Source organism: Mesoplodon bidens (genome assembly GCF_964165515.1).
Source record: "Mesoplodon bidens genome assembly, chromosome: 9".
Lineage (NCBI taxonomy): Eukaryota > Metazoa > Chordata > Mammalia > Artiodactyla > Ziphiidae > Mesoplodon > Mesoplodon bidens.
The window spans coordinates 39,022,892-39,040,060 of NC_138166.1; the positions used below are offsets into that span (position 1 = coordinate 39,022,892).

Below are 17,169 nucleotides of genomic sequence, written 5' to 3' on the forward strand. Positions count from 1 at the left end.
GTGCAGCAAGAATGCCACTAAAATGAAGAGAGCTGGCATTTTAGTGCTGACATGGGCCCCCTACCCAGATGGTGATAAAAGACCAAAATCCCAGGTCCTGCGCTGTGTTAACTGGGAGGATTCTGCCCTCTGCACGGCATTCTGGTAGTATTGAACTTTGACTGCCCTTGTATGGAATAACACAAAGCCTCAGGGAGCATTTACTTACCTGCATTCTTAATCCTGTGTTTATTCTCTGCAAGGATTATTTGCTAGTGTAATTGTAAATCGAAGTGAAAGTCAGATGTAGCTCAGTCGTGGTGCTAATTCTTGCCAATGCTAGAATCTGAACCAGATTTTTTTCTTTTGACCAGATAAGCGTCAGTGATATAGAAGATCTTTACTGGGCTAGACATAGATTCCTTGACACTTCCTGTATAACATCAGCACTTCCTGGCGCTTGCTGTTCCATGGTGTTCCTCTATATCTATATCATACCCCGTAGAGTGCAAGCTATATAGTCTTGTTAAATGTTACAGAAATCATTAAGTTTAAAAAAATTCTGACAAGCCAGTAGACATTACAGTTACCAACCCTTATTTACTTTTACTTCCTAATTTCAGTATTTAAATAAGAGGGCTCAAACACTACCTACATGCAGCCAACTTTGAAACTTAACTTTATAGCAGTGTTCTGCATTCTAAGCAATGACCTAATTTCCTAACTTTCAGATGCATGGCTCTTTATTCACACAAAGATAAAAAAGAAGATGGTCAGTTCTTTCAGATTTAAGATGCCATTGGGAAAGAGGACTGGTTAAGTGTGGGGAAAAGAGGCATTAGAGTCCTAGTTGATTTAATGGTGCAGGAAATATCAACACTGGCAGGGACAGTGAAGGGCACCCAGGTGTTAAGAATAATATCTACTATAGAATTCTTACCCTGGGGTCTTCTGTCTCTGGACATCCCACTAATTCCTTAGACAATTATAATTGCCGTCAACATGCACTTATACTACAGTTGGCCTTAAAATTTATTAGTAATTTCTGAATTATCAGAAAATTTATAATTTCTTTTCATCTTCAGCCTCTTCAGCATTTGCCGTTCTTGATAGCTGCACTCACTGTTGCAACTCTATCCTTCTTTGTCATGGGTAAGACTGCACTACTATGATAGTATTTCTATTTATTCAAACAGTCAAAAAGCATTTATTGACCATTATTTGCCAGGCACTCAGAAAACAATGCTATTCAAACACATAAATAATTTCTGTCGCCAGTGACTTTATAGTTTAGTGAGATGGATTGATATTAATGATCTATTATTTAGTTTAATAAATATACTTGAGCACCTACTTGGTGCTAGTTTCTATTCTAGGCATCAGAAATGCAGTGTAAAAATAGTCCATTCAAAAACTTACATTTTCTTGGAGGAGATAGAAAGTAAAAATTAAATATATAATATAATTTTATATATGAGTGTCATGAAGAAATGTAAGTCAGGGCAAGTGGAAAGTGATAGAGAATGGGTGCTAATTTAAATAACGTACTATTTTATATTTATTTTTAAAATGTCTCATTCTTCTGTGTGCGTATTACATTTGAAATGTTTTTTTTTAATTGAAGTATAGTTGATTCACAATGTTGTGTTAGTTTCAGGTGTACAGCAAAGTGATTCAGTTATATATATATATATATATGTGTGTGTGTGTGTGTGTGTATGTGTGTGTGTGTATATATATATATATTCTTTTTCATGACCTTTTCCATTATGATGTATCACAGGATATTGAATATAGTTCCCTGTGCTATACAGTAGGACCTTGTTGTTTATCTATTTTGTAAATAATAGTTTGTTGAAATGTTTTTAATATACCCAATAGGTGCTATTAAGGAGGCAGTTGAATAAACAAGGCTGAAACTAAGGGAAGTTGTTGGAGACAAAAATGTCAGTGTCAACAAAGTAAATAAACAAACCAAACTGAACAAAAACAGAGACAGAGAGAACAGAGTGTACTGGTTACCAAAGGGGGAGGATTGGAAGGGAGGGAGAAATGGGTAAAGGGGATCAACCGTGATGGGTGGAAACTAAATTGTTGGTCACGATCATGGTACAGGGTACACAGAAATAGAAATATAGTGTTGTACCCATGAAACTTATGTAATGTTATAAATCAGTGTTACCTCAATTAAAAAAAAATGCGAACTTCGTGTATAGACCTGGAACCAAGAGAGGGCACCTAGAGATTGAATGTAGGTAGAGAAAGTCCAGTGCTGAGGCTTGGGGTAAACCAGCATTTCATGGGGTAGAGAAGAGGTGGAGGAATCTGCAAAGGTAAGTGAGAAGGGGCAGCAGGAGAAAGCCAGGAGAATGTACTTCCCAGGATGCCACATAAGAAAGTGTTTCAATAAGAAGAGGCTATTGAAATGTGTCCGTTGCTACTGAGAAGACCAGTGAGATGGCTGCAGATTGACTACAGGATTGGAAAAGAGAGGTCTTGGTTGACTTTGCAAAGGGCAGTTTCAGGGAAGTGATGGAGCAAAAGTCAGACTGAAGCAGATTAAAATGTGAGTTGTTGGTGTTAAAGTACAGAGAAGACAAATTAAACACCAGTACAAATAAGTTGGAAGTTGCACATGAAATGAATGGTCCAAGTATAACAGTATTATTTGAGCTAGTCGAGAGGGTTTGAAAGGTTTTATGAAGCGATAATAAAGTGAGGTCTGAAGGTATTAACTAGATAATAAGGCAAAAGTAGAAAAGCGTATAAGAAGGCTGTATTGTATGGCAAACTTGAGGGCTGAAAGAAGTCCATGCAGTTTGGGGTGGGTATGTATGGGTTTAAAGAGGAGACAGATGGTACAAGGCTGTTTTGTCTTTAACCTTAGAGTACTAGACATAACTGATGATTTAAGGGAGGTGTAGTTACGTGGACCACATTATCTGTTTTGATGAGGTTACTCTAGCTGTAGTGTGTATAGGAGGAATTGCAGGTTGACCAGATGGACGTTGAGTAGCCCATTAGCAAGCCATTGTGGTAATAAAGGTTAGTGATTATTTTAGCCTAGATTACAGCAGTAACAGTGTAAGTGGAGAGAGAGATAAATCTGACATTTATGAAGTGAATAGTGCTTATGACAGTCTGGATATGAGTACATGAGGAAACGAGGTGGAGAAGTCGAAAATGACCTCTAAGCTTCTGGCATTTGTCATAGAGAGGCAGTGCCTTGGCACCAGTTGAGAGAAAATTGGAGCAGGGTTCCATGAGTTTGCTGTTATTTTTGTGGGCCATCTTCATCTGCCTACTAGGATTTTCTGTCTATTATCCCACTGACTCCTCAAGAATATTATTAAAACTGAGTTTATTTTCGTTATCCCAGCTTTCTCCTTCCTGTGATCCCAGACTCAGTCATACTGAAGTGTCCCCTCTTCCTAGTACCCTCTCAGCTTCCATATCAGCTGACTCAGTTCCACCTCTTGATCTTTCCCGTCTTCTAGCTCACATTTCTTCCTTCTTTTCCATTTTTCCCCCTACCAGGCAATTTCAGACTCTTCAATTTCACTCACCTGTACTCTTAACCTGCTATGTGGTCTCTTCATGTTCAATCCATTCCTTGCTTTATACTTCTATTTTAATCTTCAGTATCAATTTTTCTGTATAAGATTCTGATTTTCTCGTGTCCTTGCTCAAAATAATTCAGTGTCTCCCCTTTTCCTTCTAAATAAGCTGTAGGTTCATCTTGGGCTGGCATTCAGGCTAAAAAAAATAAAATCTGTTGGTACTCCTTAACCTGCCACACTGTATAAGACAGTCCTTAGGAACTGCCTGGTTTAAATCCTGACTTTAGCACTTACCAGTTGTGTGATTTGGGTTGAGTTGTTTAGTTACAATTTTCTGTTTTACAAATGGGGTTAATAAAAGCAACTCATTTACATGGTTGTTTTAAAGTCAAAATTCATGAAATTCTGTTAGCACAGCCCCTGGCACAAAGCTGGCAATCAGTTAACACAGCTTCTGTGATGATTCTGTGAGCCTTCCACTATGCCTCTTGTATGTACAGAGGCACGTTTAACCACTTCAGAGCACACCTTTTGTTTCTGTTAGGTGCCACATTAGCCTTCTCGCATGCTTCCCCTTAGAATTCGTTCTCCTTCTTCTTTTTGAAGACTCCTCCCCACCACAGGATTTCCTCCTGTCTCAATTCTTTCATCTCTTCAAGGACCAGTTCTAATCTTTCTCAGTAGTAAACATTCCTTTCTTACTCAGCCCTTCCCCCTCCCCAATCCCAGGTTCTGTTCCGCCACATTTTTGTGTACTTTGACATATATCTTATCAGCTCCTTGTCTATAGTCCTGCATGTTGCTTTCTTATATTAACCACACAGTGGTCCTTGAACAAAGGAAATTTATTTGTAGAGTATCCATAGTGCTTCCAATATTTGTGAACAAATGACTACATCGTAAGTGGGCAGTTCCTTCAGCCACCTGTACATATTCCCTCTTTTCCTTCTCACACAGACTGGTTTTGGCTCTATTCCCCATCAAGAAACATAAAGTTACCTGTCCCAGGTCTTTTTCCTTAAGGATAGGAGCTTTCAAGTCACCAATCTTCTAAACCAATCATTGCTAATGTGTTTTCCTGTGCTCTCAGGACCTGAGTACATTTAACTAAGCCCTTCTGGCAACAGTGGCCCTGCTTTTGTGTTCCAGGTCATTAGTCTGGAGATTTGGGGGTGTTTTTTCCCTCAGTTGTACATAATTTGAAGGAAGCAGTCTTAGGAGAAGTAGCCGAGCAGCAAGCTTAATACTGTTCCACACAGAGATCTCCAATAATAGGCTTCTTTAAAAAAAGAAAAAAGTGTCATAAGAAAAGAATATTTAACATCTTTTCTGTTTCCTGCCTAATTTCCTGTGGTCTAAGTTCTGCTGAGCACTGGCCTTTGGAGCCTGAGCTGCCGTTTTTTAGGATGTTCCAAAAACATGAATCAGGATTGATTCCTATTTTATTCATGGCTATACTTGGTGGTAATTTGCACAGCCTGAGATGCGGGTTTATTTTTCCCCTCTGAAGGTTTCAGGGATGTTTCTGTCAGGTTTTGGAAAATGTGCTCTAGGAGAGTGATACATTGGATGCTGCCTTAGAAAAAGTCAGGCTGTCAGGGAACGTATTTATCTCCATGTTTGGGAAGCAGACCAGGATAAGTACAGACCTTTTAAAAACCTGTGTGAGAACTTTCTAAGGTAAAGGAGAAGGTCAGCCTGACATGGCTTTATGTCCATTTTATTTATAATTTATGGGCTGCCTGGGCATAAAGAATAATCTGAAATCCATGATTATTCAAAGATGAACATTTTTTTCCCTGCAGTACTGCTGTGCTGAGGAAGACTTGCTAGTTAAATGGTTCTGCTTCTTTCTGTTTCAAGAATAGATACCATGATATAAGAGAAGTAAATAATTATATTAAAAAATACTCTCCCAGGTTTTCCTAAAGCAGAGGTATGCCTGTTTTTGTAAACAGAATGTATTGGAACATGGCTGAAGTCATTTGTTGACGTACTGTTTGTGGCGGCTTTCGCACTCCAACAGCAGTTATGTAGCGCAACAGAGACCTTTCGGCCTTCAAAGCCTAAGTAGTTACTTTCTGATTCTTTAAGAAAAAGATTGTTTACCCCTGGCCTAGAAGGAAACTGTCCTAAAAGGGCATTTCTATTCTGTTTTCTATAATGACATGAATAGGAAGCTTTCTCTAATTGTGACAAAAGACAGAATTGTGATGAGAGCATCTATTTATTATTGGTATCTTTTTCTACTGATTCATTGGTTTGTTGGGTATAATTGGGTTTCGGATAGGGCTAAAAGTGAAAAGACAGTCAATTTACATCTGCCTCATCCAGCTAAAGCATTGATTAGGGGCTTAATTAGATATCACAGAGTTAGGTATTATTTGCAGAATTACTCAGTCTACTGGTGTGAGCAAAATGCCAATTAAACATCTAGGTTCAGGTCACCTCTTCTAATAAGAGGTTTCCCAAAAGTGATTCTCCAGTTTGTTCAAAAGTACAAATGGTCACAGTGGTTAATATGAAACCCCTGGTCTTTGAGTACAGACTCCTAGAAAAGCCCTGCAGATTATCTCTATCTCTACCTGTACCTCGGTCTCTCTTTCCATCTCTGTCTCTCTCATCTCTGTCTCTAACATCTCTATCTGCGTGTGTGTATTCTTCCATCTTAAATATTTATTCAAAGAAACTAGAAAGTTTGAATTTATTAATATTTCTTACATCTACATATTGTGTATTCTAGTTATGTATTGTTTACAAGCACTCATTAGTAATCATCTAATCAAATATTAGCACTGTGATAGGTACTAAAGGGGAGCAAAAAGGCATAGCTCCCAACTTCATCAAGCCTTCGTAATTGGAGAAGATAAATTTAATACATTGCAAACAAATTGTGTGTATATATATATATATACACACACACATACACACGTGTGTGCACGCACACACACATACACACACACATATGTATAGCTTTCCTCTTTTTACCTTTTTATCTGAAAGGAGAGGCACAAATCTTAAGTGTATGGCTCCATGAAATACTCACAAGCTGCACACACCCATGTTACCAACCCAGATCAAGAAACAGAAAGTTCCCAGCAGTCCCCCAGGTGACCCCTCCTGGTCATCCCCACTCTTCAAGGAAAAGCACTTGCCTGACTTCTAACCTCAGAGATTCAAACCTGAAGTTCCTAAAACATTGAGTTTCTGATATGTATAAATCAGGAAATCTGCGTGTCTGTCATCCTTTGAGAAATCAGATTTGGATATCCTGGGTGTGTGTGCTCCCTTCTTGAAGCAGTGACCTACTGAAGAGAAGCATTTGTCCCTTAGGGAGGGCGTGGCTTCTCCATGGCCACCTGGCTCACCTCATTTTGTCACCTCTTGGCCTGCTGGTTGCAACACTTGTCTTTCTTTACCTCTAGATAATAATTTCAATGTCTTTGTAATTTTGACCACCCTGAGCCTTTTGTCTTTTGTACAACAATGTAGTATTAGTTGAATAAATAAGGACATCAAAAATATATATATATATATACACTAAGTACTTCACTCTAATAATCCTATTATTTTTTTTCTAGAAAGCTTGTTTTTTAAAAAATTATTTTTATTTTTATTTATTTGTTTATTGGGCTGCGTTGGGTCTTTGTTGCTGCGCGCGGGCTTTCTCTAGTTGCGGTGGGCGGGGGCAACTCTTTGTTGCAGTGCACAGGTTTCTCATTGCGGTGGCTTCTCTTGTTTTGGAGCACGGGCTCTAGGTGCGTGGGCTTCAGTAGTTGTGGCACATGGGCTCAGTAGTTGTGGCTCATAGGCTGTAGAGCTCAGTCTCTGTAGCTGTGGTGCATGGGCTTAGTTGCTCCGCGGCACGTGGGATTTTCCTGGACCAGAGCTCGAACCTTTGTCCCCTGCATTGGCAGGCAGATTCTTAACCACTGCGCCACCAGAGAAGCCCTGGAAAGCTTGTTTTTATATGCTTAAAAATGACGCCTAACTTTTCCATTCTTTTTTTTTTTTTTTTTTTTTTGCGGTACGCCGGCCTCTCACTGTTGTGGCCTCTCCCATTGCAGAGCACAGGCTCCGGACGCGCAGGCTCAGTGGCCATGGCTCACGGGCCCAGCTGCTCCACAGCATGTGGGATCTTCCCGGACCGGGGAACAAACCCGTATCCCTGCATTGGCAGGCAGACCCTCAACCACTGCGCCACCAGGGAAGCCCTCCATTCTTCTTAAAATTTCAACCGTTACTTTTCATCCAACTCTTAGATCGTCATGACTCATATTTCATGTAGAAACATACAACGGAAATTCAAACATTAAAACAGGAGATTCAGCACTGCCTACCAAATTATAACATGATTCCATCCCCACCCCTCCTTCTTTTTGCTAGTATGAGGGAGGAAGATTTGGTCCTTCTGTGGAATCTCAGGTCTTAGTCTATGCTCTGTCAAGCACTCTTCCCTTCTTGTGGGCTGCCTTCCATCACTTATTCACTCTCATTCTTTCTCTCTCTCTCACCCTTCATTCCTCTTTCTCCCTTATACTCTCAAATATATTCGTATTTATTTTTTTTAACCTGCAAAATCCACTACTCTTTATTTTCATCACTCTATTTGAGACCACCAAAATTTCTTGCTTAGGAAACTTCTGTTAAAAATATGACTTTCATAAAAATACAAAATGAACACATTGCGAAGATTTTATTCAAGTCATCAATTAATGAACAAACTTGTAAAATGCCCGGACTAATTCAAAAAAGAATTAGATGATGTGAGGTTTACAGAGTTCGTCACTTAAAGGAATGAAGAAATGAATTTAAGAAATGATACAAATGTGGTTAAAGTCATACAAGAAAATAAATAGTAACAGTTGAGTTTTGGTATAGAAGTCATTTGCATTTCTATTGGACAGAAACCATTTAAAATATTCTCAAAGAAGGGTCGTCAGCGTTTAAGTCAGTTCTATAAGTTAACCTTTACTCTTATGTAGTGGCAGCATATCCTGATCAATAGTAAATAGGAAGTTGAACAAAGGTACACAACCCTAGAAAGTCAGAAAATCTCTAGTTAGGGTGTGTCTGGTACACAACACCTAGCCACTATACTGAAATGACACCTAGTAATCATTTTACCTGTTTCCAAATGTAGACACAAGTGTATGATTTAATAGTTCTGTGTACACTCTTAACTCCTAATATTTTCTCAAGGAACCTGCAAAATGTTATTTTGACAGTTTTATTATATAGAAATGTAAAACACCTTTATAAAAAAAGTATCAATTAAAATTTTAAAATGAAAGATTTGTTGGAAGAAAATACATTTTATTCATATAATGGGGAAAGTGTTAAATTCTCTAATATTCAATGTTGTACAAAAACCAATTTTAAAAAAGTTACGGAGTCGTAAAAATGATTCAACAGGATAAGAAAAATCAATTTATAAAAGTGATTCTGATATCTAAGCCTGTGAAAAGATACCCAATCTCAATTGTTGTCACAGAAACAAAATGATGACCATACAACTACCAACAACAGTAATATAGTCCAGAATTCACCCATTAGATTGGAGAAATTTAACAACATTTAAATACATCTAGTATTGACAAGGGTGTAATGAAATTGCTCTCTTATGAGCAAGTTATCAGCAATTCTGTAAATATTGTGGAGAATTTGGAAATTATTTTGCCATAACTTATTAAAATTCAAATTTCTCATCATTTTTGGCTCAACAGCTCCATTATTTTTTATTCAGTAAAGATACTTGGATATAAAATACTGCAGGGATTTTTTATTGCAGCATTATTTATTATAGTATAAAACTGGAAATAAGAGCAAATAAGCATCAGCAGAGATATTACTGAGCAAATTATACTTCCATACTATGTAATATTCTGTGGATATCATAAAGAATGAGTTAGAATCACCTGTATGTCTATTCTACTTTTAAAGTAAAAGTGGTAAATTGTAGAATGTGTAGCCTATGATCAAATCTTTTTTTCTTTCAGTTTTATTTACATATAATTGATGTATTGCATTGTATAAGTTTGAGGTGAACAGCGTAATGATTTGACTTACATAAAGATCATATCTTTAAAAAATAAAAACAACTACTAGAAAAGCAATACTCCCTATTTATGATGAGGTTGTATCAGCAAAGAAAAGGTATACACAAAGCTTTACCAGTGGTTAGATTAAGGTTATGAGATTGATATGAGGCTCCTAAAGACCTTTTTAATTTTGATACTTTAGCATTTTATTTAAAAGAACATTAATTTTATTATTATACATATAATTTTATCTTTCAAGGGGCTTCTTACGGCATTAGAATGCAATCCAAACTTCTTACCCCAGTCTGTAAATCCTTTGTGATTCAGTTCTGCTCCAGCTTGACCTTGAGCAACTTTAGCCCTCTTTAACTGCATTTAGCAACAATAGCTAGTTTTTAGTTTATTTTGAAAAAGTGTAATTATTTCTTACCTTAAAGGCTTCCCATTTACTACCATACACTCTGGCTGGAACCACATTTCCCAAAATTTGTTTGGCTGATTTAGTTTAAATGTCACTTGCCTACAATTGTCACTTTGATCCTTCAACAGAGATTATGTCCCCCATTCATGAACTCTTATAAGGATTCTGAAGAATGTAGTTTTTTAATAGAAACCAAATTGACATCTTATGAAGCTCAGAATTGATGATACGAAGATTTTAAGCGTGCTGTGCAAGATGAACTAGATAAATATTCATTAAATGTAATTATTAAAAGTAGGATCCTATTATGAGAGAAAACAAGGATCAGGCGTACAGTTGTCATTTATTACTTACATTGACAGTTTCTGGATTGTTTCACTTAGAAAGAATTTTGACTTGTCATCCAGAAGTCTCATGTGATAGGATTATTTCAACATAGGATTACTTTACCTTGGAGAAGAATGAATGCCCTTGCTTGATTTTTAGTCCCAGCTATAAGGTAGTTATTGTAAACATTTTTGTTGGATAAAAGAAGGGAGTTTTACAAGTTCATTTACTAACATAAATATTCAAGATCATTGGCATATTCTTTGGACTTTATAACCCTAGGTCATTTCAGATTAAAAAAAAAGTTTTGGCCATTTGTATTAGAACCTTCTAAAGACATAAATACTTAGATAGAATGAAAGTATTATTTTAGATGTTCTGACAAGATGAAATATAAACTATCCAAATAACTTGGAGAAGAGTTAAGTGTTTTATACTTAGGGGGTGAACTCCCATCTGAAGTGATAGAAACAGTCTCTCTTTCAAGTGATGTATCTGACCACAGTCATTGCTGAATGCGAAGAGTGGAAGCTTATCATGTTAAATTGTCTCATTAGATAGGCCTGGCTAACTAACCATAGACAAATCAGATATCTAAACAGGATAATATCCTTTACCTCAGGTCATGAATATTTTGAAAGACATTAATATAGATCATTTTTATTTGTCATTATTTGGCAAGAGTTACATTACCTTGAGCTGTGAGCCTTGATATACAACACTTCCTTAATAAAAACAAATATATCAGGAATCTGTATGATACATTATTCTGTCTGGTAACGTGAGACCGTGAGTATATCACTTATTCTTATCAAAGAAAGCATGGATTTTTGAGCCCTAAAATAGAATGATTTATACAGCTATAGGTTTTATTTTGGTGATGGTGATGTTTAAATAGTTGTTGGCATTTGATATGAAGTTGAACAGCTTGGGGGGAATCTTATGACCTACAGCTCCTAAGCTAAAATATATGCAAGGTACAAAATAAGAGGAAAGCAAAATTAGTTAGTAAGATGTTTAATAGATCACATAATATAAATAATATCTGTCTCTGAGTTTTTTACACCCAATAAAAGTGTAGTTTATAAGGCCTTTCTATCAACTTATAAACTATGCAGTAAAATGTGTACTCATATAACTAACCTAGTTGCTGACATCATTTAAAGCTTCAATGCAGGAACATTAGAGCAATTGGAAAAGAGAAAGAACAATTGGTACAAGTTTTACTCTGCACTACTATTTATAAATGCAGATAAAATTAAAAGGTGGAAGTGTTAACTTCTGGATTATTATTGGCATGAATTTTTTCTGGTTGGCTTGATTTATATATTCATATGTTTAACAGTCAGACATAAAGAATTTTTGTTGACAGACTGTATTTGCATATGTGCATATTTCACTGATAAAATATTATTGGCATTTTTCCCCTCTTATTGGACAATTCCAAAGTCACTGTAAGTTAAACAAAATGAAAAGTCTATTTTTGCCCTTCTGTAAAAATTGGCACAAGTATGAATTCTTTTTTGAACACATACTTATATAAACTAGGCACTAGAGATACAAAAAGTCATAAAATGATAATCAGTCCCTCAAAGCTGGGCTTTGATTTAATTCTCCTATATGTGATTTTTCCTCATAACATATTAGCATATTTGCAAAAGCTTCAAGGGACTGTTATTTGTAGAACTCTGCACTGTGGAGAGTTATTTAATTATCCCCTGGGAAAATTTTAAAATTTGAAGTTACCTTAGTAAATAAACATTAAACATCTATCACACACTTGATTTTTTCTGGAAAACATTCCAAAGCAAAAGAAGTTACATATAAGTTATAAGCCACTGACACATGCAGACCAGCACAAGCTGTGCACAAGGGCGGCGGAGATGCAACGCCAGAGTGATTGCCCAAAACAGAATTTTTCAAAAGAATATTTAAGTAGGAATGAGACCAAAAAATTTGGCCAAATTTCAGCAATAATATTGTAGAGGGTAAATCATATATGTGAATTCTCAGAGACTGCAGTGACAATATTCAGTAGTTATGAAACTTCCCCTAGCATCCCCAGCATTGTTTCATAAGAAAAAAACCCCTCTTAATTAACTGTGGTCATGTAAGTCCTTTGACTATATTTTTTTCACATGCAAGTCTAAAAATATTAATGTCTTCTTATTATCTTTCCAGCACTAAGCACAGTTCTAAGCACAAAAAAAGCATGGAGATCTTGAAATGGCAGACATTGACTAGTTTTTATTTTCAAGAACAGAATTTGGTGGATGTTACTAATCTTCGTTAAATAATACACAGCGTATGAGAAACGTAGTTTGAGATATAGATTAAAATTTTATTTATGATTTGATTCAGTTGATTACAGATATTTACATCGAATGTACTATAGTAGTGCTAGGCATAGTGGACTTGAAGTACAGAATGTGTATGTAGCCTGGCTGTTAAGGAGCCATGCCCATATCATCGAATGACACTATAGAGCATCCTATAGTTCAATTTCAGTATCAGTTGTACACGAAAGACAAGTCCAGAAATGCAAGTAAGTTATATTGAGTTGAATTTGTTACAACTTATAATTTAAAAAAACAACAATATAAAACTGACTTGGTAGCACTGATGTAAATAAGCATGAAAACCTAAGAAATAGGAAAGTTGGTTGAGTTCTAGCTTGACTCTTAGTACTCAAGGCAAAAATGTAGCCATGATAGTTATAAAGGTCTTATTATTTACTTGAATGATACTTGATGCTTAATAGTGTATTAGGAAAAATCACTTCTTTCTATCCTAATACAGGTCATTTTGAGATAAGGATGTAGTATGTGTATGCAAAATCTAACATTTAGCATGTATGTGCATATTAATTCACATAAATTTCATAATGACCTTTATTGACAATTATTGAGCAACAAGATTGATGGTGGTCTTGATGGTTTTGCATTATTTATTTTTACAAATAAGTAAATGTGCAAACATAAGACATTATACCGACCAGTAGTTACCAAAAGCTTTTTTATTTTACAGAGGGGTGCAAATTGGTATAGTTCAAATATATACTGTTGAGTTATCTTTGGTTTAATTAAAAAAAAAAGCATGATGACTTCTAAAAAGTGAATAAAGTATTCCTAGATTTTAAGGTACAAGCAGATACAGGAAGCAGAATTTCCCTTCCAAAATAAAAAAAATAGCATTTGGCATTCAGTGAGGATGTCTGAAAAATAATAGAAGGTCCTAGATGATAAATAGTTTTAGAGGAACGGACTTATTTTGTCTGTGGCTTGTAGAGACAGCTTCATTTCTTTATAATCACTTCTTGTAATACGACGTTGATTGAACTGTTGTTAAATTATCTTATTCTTTGTATGCTGTCCTTGATTTCAGGGAAATTCATTTTGACCCCATCACACTGAAATTCTTAATGACACATCGAACTCCTCTGTAGATAATGAGTATTATTTTCTCAAACAGAAGAAAAATCCCTTACCATGCAAAGATGCTTATGGAATTATGCAAAATATCTAATTGTTTAATTATTTTTCCATAATCTAGCAAGATGAAAAAAGAGTATGGGAAGGGAAGATATTGCAGAGCTTATTTTTCCTCATACTTATTTTAGAGGAACAACTTGAAAATTTACATGCAGGGGACTGTGTGATCTAAGTTTTTTATTGTATCTAATAATAAATCTATGTGGGGGGGGTTGATTATGAATAATGCCTCCAAGCTCAGGATACAGTAAATTTTGTCGCAGTTGTTACTTTTTTTCAGTTTTTACTGAAAAAAGCCACATTTCAGATGACTGCTATCTTTTGTAACAATACTCTCCTACTTTTAAAAAATCATATATGTGTACATAGTATCATATATTATATGTTAATATTTAGTATTATATATCAATAGTATATTATTTACTGCACTTTAAAGTAGTGTAGTATTTTTCCTCATTATAATCTCATGGTGAGATTGTGTAGACAAGAAAATTGGAATTCTCATACATTAATCAGAACTGATATAGTAAGACAAATGAATGAAAACAGTATGTTTATATTTGTTTACCTTAATGGATTGAATTTGAAATGTGGAAAATATATCCTGTTTCCAATGCTAAGCTGTATCAACTAACTTTTCTTCACAAAAATTGTGTCATAATGAGTGCATGTCCACCAAAATGATCCATGAGTTCAGTTGTGATAAAATAAATCCTGATTAAAGAGAAGTGGATGAGGCAACTAAAGAGATAGAGCAGAGGAACTCAGGTCCTTGTTTTTTGAACATTTTCAAACCAGATTTCTCAAGGACAAACGTGTGTGTGTGCGTGCGCATATGGCAGGGTAACTGGATACATCTCTTTATCTTTAACTAGAGAAATTCAACCTCTGATACATTAACTGTACTAGTAGAATTTTATTCAAAGAAAAAAATACTATTACTAAAAATATTTTTAAATCACCACTGTATATTTTTGATTCATTCTTAGTAACTCAGCATTGTTTTTTTCACATTTTGACTACTTAATAAAAATCATTATATCTGTGTTCTAATCACCTATGTAATAATTTATAATTAACTTACTTAATAGAATACATGAATACTGCCATTACTGAATTCTACCAATTATATTTCTTTAAAGAAACCTAATGACTTTTAAATAATTTTCACTCAATTCAAAGATCTTCAGTAATAATGAATCTATAATTTTGGATTGTAAGGGTAACTTTGCCTAGAAATAGTGGAGCTCAAAATTAACTATGTCGTTGTACACGTACATGTCATGGAAAAGCATGTGCATATGCATATGTATGTATATATAAATGTGTGTATGCATATGTGTGTATATATAAGCATGTGCATATGTGTATATATAAAGAATATATATAAAAAGTGGATTGGGACAGTTGATACTAGCTTGGTGATATTTGTATTTGTTTTTTCCATTTGAAACATTTCCCACCAAAATCATAGTTACATTGTTAAAAAAAAAGTAATGTATTTGAACTTTTACTATTTGCTGTACTTGAGTAACGTTCTAAATTTATAGCAGCTTTATTATCTTCCTGCCTTATCTATTTACTTTGTCATTGTGATCAGAGTATAGGGTGCTAATACATTAAATATTTTAAGATGTTAATTATGGTACTACTAAGCAGGATACTTTTATGATTAAGAACAAAATGTGAAAATTTTTATTTGTCCTTTGTACCAGAACAAGTAAAGATGGCTAAATTGAGTGACTGCGTATTTGAATGGAAGACTGCACAGGGGTAATAGAAAGAGGTGCTGGCTGTGTTGGCCTTATGTGCCAAAAAGTAATTTCCAAAACAAGAACTTCCTGAAGATAATATTTTATTCCTAAGAAGTTTAACAGAGATTTTAGAAAGTTCTATTGTTGAGCCAGGGTACTTTTCTTTGAGGGTGATGTGAATTTTCCATTACATGAGTCAGTTCTTTTAGTTGATTCTACTCTTTGATTACTTTTTTGAACTTACATTTTGGCATTAGAGGCAAGGGATTGCATTTTAGTGTGTTATGATTGTCACTAAATAGGTGTATTCCTACTTTGTTGATTATCCAATAAAATGTTGAATTCTTAATGCCTTTCATATTGGCTATTTCAAAGTTGAAGCTTCTCAGAGAAATATGTATTATTTATAACGTGAATATTTTAATAAGCAGGTTTCTTTGCTGGGAGCTAAGAGTGAGGCTAGAATAATCTTAGAGAAAAGGCACCTATAGAGGGCACAATTCTGAAAATAACTAATGGCAGCAAAACATGCAAAGTTCATTTTCAGAATTTTTGGAGCCACTTGGGTTCTTTAAACAGTGATGATGATGTCACTACTATAGAAATATTCACCGGTAATTATATTATTCATTCAACAAACATTTATCTAGTACCTACCCTAAATCAGTAACTGTACTGGGCATTTGGAGTATAATACAATATATGACAGACACTTTGTCTAGCTACTTCCTGTAAATTCTGTGATTTTAGAGCACGTAAAGAATAGGTTTCATTACATATGCCAACATTAATCAACTGGTAGTATTTGCCTCCAGTGCTTTGTACGGAGGAAATGTCTGAGCCTGCCTCTTGGCTCAACAGTAAAATATTTAAATTATTTATTTATTATCTTGGCTGTTTGAGTGTCTAGTGGTAGCAGGTATATCATGTATTTGTTACCCTGGTTCTACCATTTTCTTATTTAGAATCAGCATTTCATTGGAAAACATAGGTATACTTTATAGGTAGCATATTTGTGTAATGAACAATATGAGGAGATTAATAAATGATAGTTCTTATATTAAACTGCAGAAATGACTTATGATGCTCAACTCTTCATCCTTTGCAAACTCATATTTATTTTTAGATCTAATGAATCACCATTTGCCCTTTGCTTTGCAAAGAACTTAGGGAGGTGAATGTTCTTGAAAATCTCAGTCCTGTCTTGATGATAGCTTATTTTTGGCAAAGTGCCACATCCATGATAGAAGTTTTAGCAAAAAGCGTTAGAGAATGTTAACATTTCAAACTTCTAAAGGTCATTTAAGATAAAAGTACAGAAACTAAATGGGTAAACATTAAAATTCATTTTGATAATGATCAGCTGTTGTCTGCACCATGCCATCCATCTTTATATCTTCTCATACGTAGCAATTAAAATAAATATGTTAATATTTTCACAAAATCTAAACAGTGCTGAGCACTTAGTAAAGGCTCACTGAATGCTCGTTATTTGATAGATGGGTGATCTGTGTGTTCCAAGAATTTTTTTCAGCACTATACTAAGCATGTTTTATAAAAAACAAGAAGCCTAATCCTTCTGAGTCCAAATTCTAG

General features: G+C 35.1%; 1 protein-coding gene across 7 annotated transcripts in view; it reads left to right on the top strand.

Annotated features, from left to right (window-relative positions):
• The window catches only part of DGKB (diacylglycerol kinase beta), a gene marked incomplete at its 3' end in the record, with an annotated part of 912,102 nt that overhangs the window by 226,835 nt on the left and 668,098 nt on the right, over positions 1 to 17,169 (top strand). The gene's annotated exons all lie outside the window — the stretch shown is intronic.